Source organism: Lipotes vexillifer, unplaced genomic scaffold (assembly GCF_000442215.2).
Source record: "Lipotes vexillifer unplaced genomic scaffold, Lipotes_vexillifer_v1.1 scaffold199, whole genome shotgun sequence".
Classification (NCBI taxonomy): Eukaryota; Metazoa; Chordata; class Mammalia; order Artiodactyla; family Lipotidae; genus Lipotes; species Lipotes vexillifer.
In genome coordinates, this window is record NW_006799924.1 from 1,367,392 (window position 1) to 1,378,620 (window position 11,229).

At 33.7% G+C, this 11,229-nt stretch overlaps 1 pseudogene; it reads right to left on the reverse strand.

The window, feature by feature from the left end:
• Positions 1 to 9,746: 9,746 nt before the first annotated feature.
• Positions 9,747 to 10,252, reverse strand: LOC103074203 (60S ribosomal protein L9-like; annotated as a pseudogene).
• Between the last annotated feature and the right edge of the window lie 977 nt (positions 10,253 to 11,229).

The window sequence follows — 11,229 nt, forward strand, 5'->3', positions numbered from 1 at the left end:
GAACCTGTGAAAAGTTAACCAGGTGGGCCCAAGGTAATCACAAGTGTTTTTAAAGGTGGCAGAGGAAGGGGCTTCCCTGGTGGCACAGTGGTTGGGAGTCCACCTGCTGATGCAGGGGGGACGCGGGTTCGTGCCCCGGTCCGGGAAGATCCCATGTGCACGGAGCGGCTGGGTCCATGAGCCATGGACGCTGAGCCTACGCGTCCGGAGCCTGTGTTCCACAAGGGGAGTAGGCCACAACAGTGAGAGGCCCGCATACCGCAAAAACAAAAAAGGTGGCAGAGGAAGGATGAAGAGGGAAGATCTGGAGAGTGAGAGTGTGGAAAGGAATCTGAGGTTGCTGGCTTTGAAGATGGAGGAAGAGGCCTAAGTTAAGGAACATATGTAGCCTCTTAAAGTTGAAAATGTAAGGGAAAGAATTCTCCCCCAGAACCTTGGAAGGGAATGGAGCCCTGCTGACCTATGGATTTTAGCTCAGTGAGTCCCATTTCAGACTCCCAAAATCACAGAACTGTAAGATAATACATTAGTGTTTTTTTAAGCCAGTGTGTTTGTAGTCATTTGTTACAGCAGCCAGCCGTAGAAAACCAATACAATAAACCTACCTTGATTCCTGAAATCAACATGGGTCTTATCCATTAAATGGTTCTTCAACTTTCTCTTACATTGCATAATTTCTCCTAAAACATTCTGATAAATTCTATTTTTGTTAAATTTATGCAGTCAATATCTGAGGCTTTGTAAACAAAGCATACAACTTAAGATGTTTATCAATATATTTTGGTCATCTTTTGTCCTTATTGGATTATAAAATCTTCATAGAAAATATCTTCATTTATTCCATATATAAATGGAATCTAATGCAGTCTTATGAATACTTTGTCACTAAATAGTTGTATGCTGATCCTGATTAACTGGATTTATTGAAAAAAATTACAAAAAGTAATTCACAGGAAACATGTATTATGGATATTTATTAGAAAAAAAGGAATGATGTAAAATTAGTTGTAAAGCAGAAAATTTCCTCTGAAGCCTTGTTTAAATTTGTAGGTCAACTGTGTGTGTTGTGTGTGTGTTTTCTAGATGCTTCACAGACTATTTGTAATTAGTGTTCTGTGGTTTAACTATATTGTGCCTAGGTATGGATTTATTATATTTACCCTTAGTGGAATTATAATTAGGAATTCTTTTTTATTGATTTGCTTAGGTGGCTAGGTCTGAGAATTAGTGTTCCTCAACAATTCTGGAAATTTCTTGGCTAATAGTTCTTTCAATATTGTTTCTTCATTGTTTTTATTTTTCAGAACTCTAATTTAATGTACATTTTTTCTATTCTTTTGAACATGCATGTGTCTTCAGCTCCTATCATGTTTTGTATCTTTCCATCCTGAAATCTGTTACATTTCTTAAATCTAAAAACCATTTCATTAATCCTTTTACTCTAATTAATACTTTTTCTGTTTCTAATCTGCTGCTTACTTATCTTTTGATAATTTCAACAATTACATATACATATATATGTAAATGCATGTGTGGATATATATTTATATTTCCACTTTAAGACTTTATAATCAAATTTCTTTTCTTTTTATTTTTAAATATGCATATTTATTTCTTATTTAGATATTCACACATTTCTTATTTTTATAAATATATTTAACTTATTGTTTTATAGCCATGCTTGATAATTAAAATACAAGCATTTTAATATCAAATTTTGATATCAAGTTTATTTTATTAGCTGTAAATCATTTGCTTCATTTCCTTAGCTGATTTGTGATTTTTGACTATGAGGTCATATTCTTTAGAGAATCTGTAGAAATATGGTGAGCATATGTTAAAGTAGAGTTACTCTGGAAAGGATTTTTTGCTGTCATTTGACTATCTGGAGGCACTACAAATCTAGGATCATTTTAAATTAAATTATTTGGTTAAGATTTTTCAAAAGAAACAGGTTGTTTGAATTTAGATTACAGACCTGCATGAGAGCCAGATGGTAAAAAAAGAGAGAAAAGGGATTTAAAAAACTATCCTTTATTTTTAGACAAATTTACATATACTTCTAAATATATATGTTTTTTACATTCCCTAATAATATTCAAAAGGGAGAATGTCATTTTTTAAAAATTTTGATTTTTTTCCTAGAAAAGTGAGTTCATTATAATATTACTTATTACAATATAATATCACTTAATGTATTCCAGCAATAATTTATGGTGATTGTTCAGAACTGACAGGGACCAGCTGAATAACAAAAGGAGGGCTGGAGTGATACAGTTAACAAAGAATAAATGTAATAAAATAAAAGGCACAGCTCAGTTATCACCATACTTTCCTTGAGCTTCTGATATTATAGGCACAGTATTGTTAGATTTCCAAATTTTATGGAGAAGCTAGAATTCTAGATTTTGAAATATTAGGAACACATTAAAAAATAAATAACAGAATTTCATAAGCAAAAACGGTGATATAAGGACCTTTGAAAATTTGACCCTCCTTAAACTATGGTCAATTAATCTATGACAAAGGAGGCAAGATAATACAATGGAGAAAAGACAGTCTCTTCAATAAATGGTGCTGGGAAAACTGGGCAGCTACATGTGAAAAAATGAAACAAGGGGGCTTCCCTGGTGGCACAGTGGTTGAGAGTCCACCTGCCGATGCAGTGGACACGGGTTCATGCCCTGGTCTGGGAGGGTCCCACTTGCTGCGGAGCTGCTAGGCCTGTGAGCCATGGCTGCTGAGCCTGCTCATCTGTAGCCTGTGCTCCGCAATAGGAGAGGCTACAACAGTGAGAGGCCCACATACTGCAAAAAAAAAAAAAAAAAAAAAAAAAAAAAATTTTTTAAAACCAAAACCAAAAAAAATAAACTCAGAATGGATTAAAGACCTAAATGTAAGATGGGATACTATAAAACTCTTAGAGGAAAACATAGGCAGAACACTCTTTAACATAAATCGCAGCAATACCTCTTTCAATTCTCCCAGAGTAATGGAAATAAAAGCAAAAATAAAGAAATGGGTCCTAATTAAACTCAAAAGCTTTTGTACAGCAAAGGAAATCACAAACAACAGAAAAAAACAACCCACAGAACCATAGAAAATATTTGCAAAAGTTGCGACTGACAAGGGATTAGTCCCCAAAATTTATAAAGAGCTCATGTGGCTCAATAACCAAAAAACAAACAATCCAATCAAAAAATGGGTGGAGGATTTAAATAAACATTTCTCTAAAGAAGACATACAAATGGCCAAGAGGCATATGAAAAGATGCTCAAACATCGCTAATTATTAGAGAAATGCAAATCAAAACTACGATGAGCTATCACCTCACACAAGTCAGAATGACCATCATCAAAAATGTACAAACAATAAATGCTGGAGACGGTGTGGAGAAAAGAACCCTCCACACTGATGCTGGGAATGTAAATTGGAACAACCACTATGGAGAACAGTATGGAAGTTCTTTTAAAAAAACTAAGAATAGAGCTACCATATGATCAAGCAATACTATTCCTGGGCATATATCCAGAGAAAAACATGGTTCAAAAGGATATATGCACCCAATGTTCATTGTAGCACTGTTTACAATAGCCAAGACATGGAAGCAAACTAAATGTCCATTGACAGATGAATGGATAAAGAAGATGTGGTACATATATACAATGTAATACAAAACCATTAAAAAGAATAAAATAATGCCATTTGCAGCAACATGGATGGATTTGGAGATTTTCATACTAAGTGAAGTAAGTCAGACCGAAAAAGACAAAAATCATATGATATTGCTTATATGAAGAACCAAAAAAAAATGATACAAATGAATTTATTTACAAAACAGAAACAGACTCACAGACTTAGAGAATGAATTAATGGTAACAGGAGGGAAAAGTGGTGGGGAGGGATAGATTGGGAGTTTGGGATTGATATGTACACACTGCTGTATTTAAAATAGATAACAAGGACCTGCTGTAAAAAAAAAAAAAAAGAAAAAAAATTAAAAAACGATGAAAAAATCTGTCAAAAACTGTCAGAATTAACTTTTTCTAAACTATGAAAATTAACCAAATGCTTGCAGCAACACTTATTTTAAAAACTGCTGAATGTTGATATTAACAGTGAGCTTTATGGTATTTTAACTTGCTCTAGTTCTGTTCCCTTCTATCCAGCCCAGGAATAGACTTGTAAAATAACAAGTCAACTAAAAGGAAGTACCAAAAGGAAAAGCACAAAGCTCCAGCTTTTTCAAAACCTCATTCTGAAACAAAAATGAAATTATTATTTGTCCATTCCCTGGAAATACTCCACTTGAAAAGTCTGTCTTTTTAAACATGACTCAAACTCATGCAGTACTAAAGTTTCTTCTGAGTTCATTAAAAAAAAAAAAAAAATTATAGGTAAGTATTTTAATGTTTCAGTTTCTGCAGGTAAAGGATAAAATTTGGGCCAAATAATAGACTGCTCAAAAAAGCTTAAAAGGAAAAGCTGCAGACTAAGTTGTTACCCTAATAAAATAACATAAAATAGGTATCTTAAACAAAAGAAATTTTTGTTTTTTTCCTCACAGTTCTAGAGGCTTGAAGTTTAAGATTCAGGTGCCAGCATGGTTGGTTTCTGTTGAGAGTGCTCTTCCTGGCTTGCAGAAAGCCACTTTCTCACTATGTCCTCATATGGCAAAGAGAGAGAGCGAGAGAGATCTTTATTTCTATCTCTTATTTTTCTTAGAAGGCTACATTCCTACCAAATTAGGACCCCATCCTTATGACCTGATTTAACTTTACTTTCGAAAGAGCCTATCTCTGGATATAATCATATAGGGGGGTAGGGCTTCAACGTGAATTTTGGAGGAACACAGTTTAGTCTATATAAGATATCACAAAGCTTTTGAAAAGCTCTGATGTATTGCTAGGGGTCTAGAATGCCATGCACATTTATGGACCTGTGTAGATGCCTAGGAAAGACTTGAGAAGGCCCTAATATCTCACTTACAAATGATCTTGAAATTCTGCATAAGCAGAAATGAAAGGCCAAGACAGAGTGATAAAAGCATGCCATGACATGCACACAGACATCTCAATAAAATGGAGAGATTTATTAATTTCAGAAATTTAAGGAAATCTCTAACCACTAAGATAACCAAGCAGAAACCTCAGTGGCCACAAATGACAAGGAATACATAGTTTACAGAATCAGTCCTGAAAAGTTAGGAAAGACAGCAACTACAATAAGCAGTGATGAAAACAAACCTTGGAGATAGGAGAGAATAAATAGAAACTCTCTCTGAGGAAGTCATGCTGAAATTGTTAGACAAAGACTTTAATCAGCTATTTAAAATATGGTTAAGGAGCTAAAGGAAACCATGTCTGAAGAACTAAAAGAAAGTATCAAAAATACAACAATTATAATGAAAAATGCAGTATGGTGATCAACAAGCAATAGACAAGAAGACAGGTCAATAGACAGCAGAGAATATCAATAAAGTCAAAAGTTGTTTCTTTGTAAAGATCAACAAAACTGGCCAACTATATCTAGACTGATCAAATAAAAAATTACTAAAATAAAAATATGAGGGGGTGTTACTACCCAATGTACAAATTAAAAAAGAAAAAAAAGAATTTAGGTGAACAATGAACAGTAATATGCCAACAAATTAGATAACCTTATTAAAATGGACAAATTCCTAGAAAGACACAAACTACCAAAACTGACACAAGAAGAAATAGAAAATCTGAATAGACTCCTAACAAGTAAAGAGCTTACATTTACAAAAACTAAAAACTAAAAAAAAAAAAATTCCCCGAAAAATGTTCAAGTAGAAATGGCTTTGTTTGTGAATTCTATTAAATATTTAAAGAAAAATTTGCATCATATCTTCACAAACTCTTAAAAAATAGAAGATGAGAGAATTCCTTACTCATCCTATGAGGCAAATGTTACCATGATATCAAAACCTGGCAAAGACATTAGAAGAAAAGAAGCTACAGCACAATATCACTTATGCATATTAGTGCAAAACTTTTTGACAAAATACTAGCAGATTGAATCCAGCTGCATATTAAAAGGATTATATAGCATACCCAAATGGGATTTATTCCAGAAATATAAGGTTGGTATAATATACAAAAATTAATCAATGTAATAAACTGTATTAGTAAAATAAAGAACAAAAACAATTGAAGAAACTTAACCATCTCAATAGATGCAGAAAACTCATTTGACAAGACCAATATCCTTTCATTATAAAAACACTCAGCAAACTAGGAATAGAGGTTTAGTTCTTTTACACAGTCAAATTCACCAATGATAAATCCACAGCTGATATTACACTTAATGATGAAAGAGTGAAAACTTTCTCCCTAAGGTCAAGAACAACACAAGGATGCCTGCTCTTGTTATTTCTATTCAACATTGTATTGATGGTTCTAGCCAAGGCAATTAGGGAAGAAAATGAAATAAAAGGCATCCAGATGGAAAAGGAAGAAATAAATTATCTCTTTTCACAGATGTCATAATCATATAGAGAAAACGTTAAGAAACACACACATACATACAAACACACACACACACCATACATTAGAGACAATAAATGAAGACAACGAGATTCCAGGCTATAAGATCAGTATACAAAGATGCACGGTATTTTATACACTCACAATGAACAACTATAAAATACTTAGGAATGAATTTATCCAAAGTTCAAAATGTATGGAATGATACATACAGAAATTTGTTGAAATAAATTAAAGAAAACCTAAATAAATAGAATGACATCTGTGTTCATTGATTGGATGCAGTTGAGATGGAATGCAGTTAAGATGGAAATACTCTCCAAATTGATGTATAGATTCAACATAATCCCTATCAAAATGCCAATGAGAGACTTCCCTGGTGGCACAGAAGTTAAGAATCTGCCTGCCAAGGCAGGGGACACGGGTTTGAGCCCTGGTCCGGGAAGATTCCAAATGCTGTGGAGCAACTAAGCCCGTGCACCACAACTACTGAGCCTGCTTTCTAGAGCCTGTGACCCACAACTACTGAGCTCACATGCCACAACTACTGAAGCCCAGGTGCCTAGAGCCCATGGTCCACAACAAGAGAAGCCACCGCACTACAACAAAGAGTAGCCCCCTCACTGCAACTAGAGAAAAGCGCAGGCACAGCAACAAAGACCCAATGCAGCCAATAAGTAAATAAATTTATTTTAAAAATGCCAATGACTTCTTTTTAAATAGACATGCTTATTCTAAAATTCATATGGATTAGTAAGTTTGCCAGAATAGCCAAAACAATCTTCAAAAAAAATAATAGAGAGAATTCAGAATACTTAAAACTTTACCACATAGCCTTGTTAATTAAGACATGTGGTATTAGCATAAGTATGGGCACAATAGAATTGAATTGGGGATGTAGAAATAAATACATATTTATTGACATTTCATTTAAGAAAAGAGTGCCAAGAACATTCAAGGCAGGGAAGGAAAGCCTTTTCAACAAACGGTGCTAGAATCATCAGAAATCCACATGTAAAAGAATGAATTTGGTTCCCTATTTCATGCAGAATGTACAAATTAACAAAGTAAAATAGTTTAAAAAAAACTATAAAACTCATAGGAGAAAATATAGGTGTAAATCTTGGTGACTTTGAAATAGTCAATGGTTTCTTAGATGTGACAGCAAAAGTACAAGCAAAAATAGAAAAAATAGACAAATTGAACTTATCAAAGTCAAAAACTTTTATATATCAAAGGGCAGTATCAGGAAAGTGAAATGACAAACTATAGAATACAAAAAAATGTATATATAAATCATATATTTGATAAGAAATTAATGTCTGGAGTGCATAAGAATCTTTAGAATTCAACCATAAAAAGATAAAATAATCTAATTTAAAAATTGACAAAGTATTTGAAAAGACATTTCATCTATATCTATATCTATATCTGTATCTATATCTATATCTATATATGGATGGTCAATAGGCACATGAAACAATGCTTGAAGTCATTAACCATTAGGGAAATGTAAATCAAAATCACAATGAGATACTACTTCACATCTACTAAAATAGCTATAATCAATAAACAGAAGATAACAAGTGTTGGTGAGGATGTGGAGAAATTGAAACACATATATTGCTGGTAGGAATGTAAAAAGATGCTGCCTTTGTTGAAAACCATTTGGTAGTTCCTCAAATAGTTAAAAATAGAGTTACCACACAGATGTCATTCTCTACATCACCATAAGTAGAACATCATGGTAGATCTTACTGGGAGTAAAGCAATCAAAAGGCATGAATATTGTCTTTCAGCTAAGTGCAATACAGTTTGTAGGAGAAACTTTCTAGATATCAAAGTGATATGATCTGGCTTTAATAATGCTATAATCCAAGCACAACATTCTAGAAGTGTACCTTTCTGTGTTACAGTGGATTACAATTAATGGGAGGTCTGTTTACTAACTCACTTGCATTGAAATTGTTTTTGAGCAACTATTTTTTGTTTTCAAATTGGAACAACCATAAGAATTGTATAAATATCTTAATAAGTACATCTATATTGTATTATATATATATTATATTATTCATTTGGCAGAAGATGCATTTAAGACACTGAAATGCCAAGAAACAATCCTAATTTGCCAGATCTGATAAACAGTGAAACCATAATTTTAACTCAATTTTTAGGATTCCAAAATGTCTAGAATTCCAAAATTATGGTGCCACATGTCTTAACACAATATTGAGATGTGATTCTTGAAATCTGTTGGGTGATAACCATTTTAATTTTTATGTTCTCTTAAAAAATATCGTGTCTGGATTCATGGAAACTGGGTTATATCTTCAAATTCTGGGTGCCCCAAATTTATTTTTTTAAATAGAAAGTAAATAAATGCCTTTCTAGACTCATTTTGAAGATCTAAAAAGTAAAGTCTTTGTGAAACACAAAGTATATTGGTGTGATTTTTCTTTGTCTTTATCATCAAGGATACCACTGAGACCACAGGCTGAAGTCCCCAGACTAAAGAACAAGCAGTAAATTTTAGGCCCTAAGCATCCTGTTAAAAAAAAAAAAAAAATCCATCTCTGTATGAATCATTATCAAGCAGTCTTTTTCACACACTTAAAGTAGTATCACATTTTTTAAAATGTTATGCCACGTAAAATAGATAGCTAGTGGGAAGCAGCCACATAGAACAGGGAGACCAGCTCGGTGCTTTGTGACCACCTAGAGAGGTGGGATAGGGAGGGTGGGAGGGAGGGAGATGCAAGAGAGAAGAGATATGGGAACATATGTGTATGTATAACTGATTCACTTTGTTATAAAGCAGAAACTAACACACCATTGTAAAGAAATTATACTCCAATAAAGATGTTAAAAATAAATAAATAAATAAAATGTTATGCCAACTGATGAGTGAGCATGTGATTGCACAAAGCCAGCTTAGTCACTGGATATTTTTGCTCCCTGAAATGACCTTTCTAATATTTAGAGCAGAACTTTTGCCTCAGGCTGTGTTTAATAATATATTAAGCATTAAATGTATGAGTATAGCATAAACACATTAGTATTTTTTTTCAATACATGGCTTTTCTTGCATCTTTAAAATATTACAAATAATTCTGAGGAATTATCTGGTATCTTGCTGTTTCTGTAGCTGGAAAACTTAGATTTTGTTTATAACCTTGCTGAACTGTTCCATTTTCAGAAATGTAGATACCATCCAAAATTTATCTGATATCTTTTCTTTTAACTGTTGGGGTTTGCTGAATCAAAGCAGTTAAATTTGATAGAAGTTCAGTGTTGTTCCCTTCAAGAATTAACTCATCTTAAAAAAAAAAAAATCAACTCATCTTTTTGGGCATGAGATAACGAACAAGCAGCTCCTGGCTTCATCCAAGTCCAGTAGATGCATTCTTTGCCAAATAAATTTTGGATTTCAGCAAGATACCCATTCTCCTGAAGAACGACATTGATGGTGAAATTGGCATGCACAGACCTCATCTTAGAATAGACCAACACCCTTGGTCATGTTCTGTACATGACTACAGATAGTGCAGATGGAAACAAGTTGCTTTCTATTTCCCCACCCTTTGTAGCCTGGAGCCTCTTCTTTTTCTTTCCAAGGAGACTGAGTTCTACATTGATGTGATTGAAGTCCTTCCATAGGGTGCCTCTGGAACTGTGCATCCCTTCAGAGTGATGTAGACATCATCTGGAATGTGGACAGTCTTAATCCTGAGAACAGTCTTCATTCTTGCAAAAGATGCAACAAAGAATCACATTCATATTTTTTAACTGCCCTGAATTCCATATTCTTATGTACCTGTACTCATTTCCTTGTCAAAGAAATATAATTTATTTAATATATATAGTTTCTTGTTATTTTGCCATGTGTGTCTTTCCACACAGAAAATATTTTGTTACCTAATTTTTAATTGGTAGTACCTCAATAGCTACTTTCAAATACTTTCAAACTCTCTTAATCCTAGACTTATAAGAGTTTCTTAAGCTGTTATAAATAGAAAAAAATATACAGCTGGAATTTAAATCTGAAGCTGTCATAGCCCTATGGGTAGAGGCATAGTTAAAAGTGAGTGGCATGAAAAGTAACTTAAGTAGCATCATGAACCGTTCAAATTTAATAGGGGACAGATTGAAGAAGGATCTTTTTTTTCCCCCTTAAATCATACTCAATGCATTAGGTGTTATTCACTAAAATCTCAATTAAATGCATAGACTGAGTACTGTGGGGCTGCCCAGATCAATTGCATGTAGTTCAATCACTGAGCAACCATCAATAAAGTAATCAAAGTTGAAATATATTCTGCTTACAGTTTCTTGTTTCCAGTATGCTAGGAAGTAACTGTAATCGCTATTCCCTTTGGCTCTGTCACTTGGAAGACTGACAGAGGAACAGCCCTTCAGGAGGAAATGTTCTCCTCATTGGATAAATTGATGAGTGGGTACTTGAAAAGTAGGGCTGTAAGATTGAGGAAATCTGATCAATCCTATACCAATGATATACACTAATATTCAAAAGTTATGATGTTGACCTCTCCAAAGAATGTTAAAATGTTTGCAGCTGGTCACTCAGATTGAAAAGGTATCATGAAAGGGGGTTACTATCCCCGCAATTCTTCATCTTAATTCAGACCAAGGTATAGAATTATTTGGTATCAGTATTTAAAATGGTCATAATGATTGTAGCAGGCAGTGGAATGCCACAATG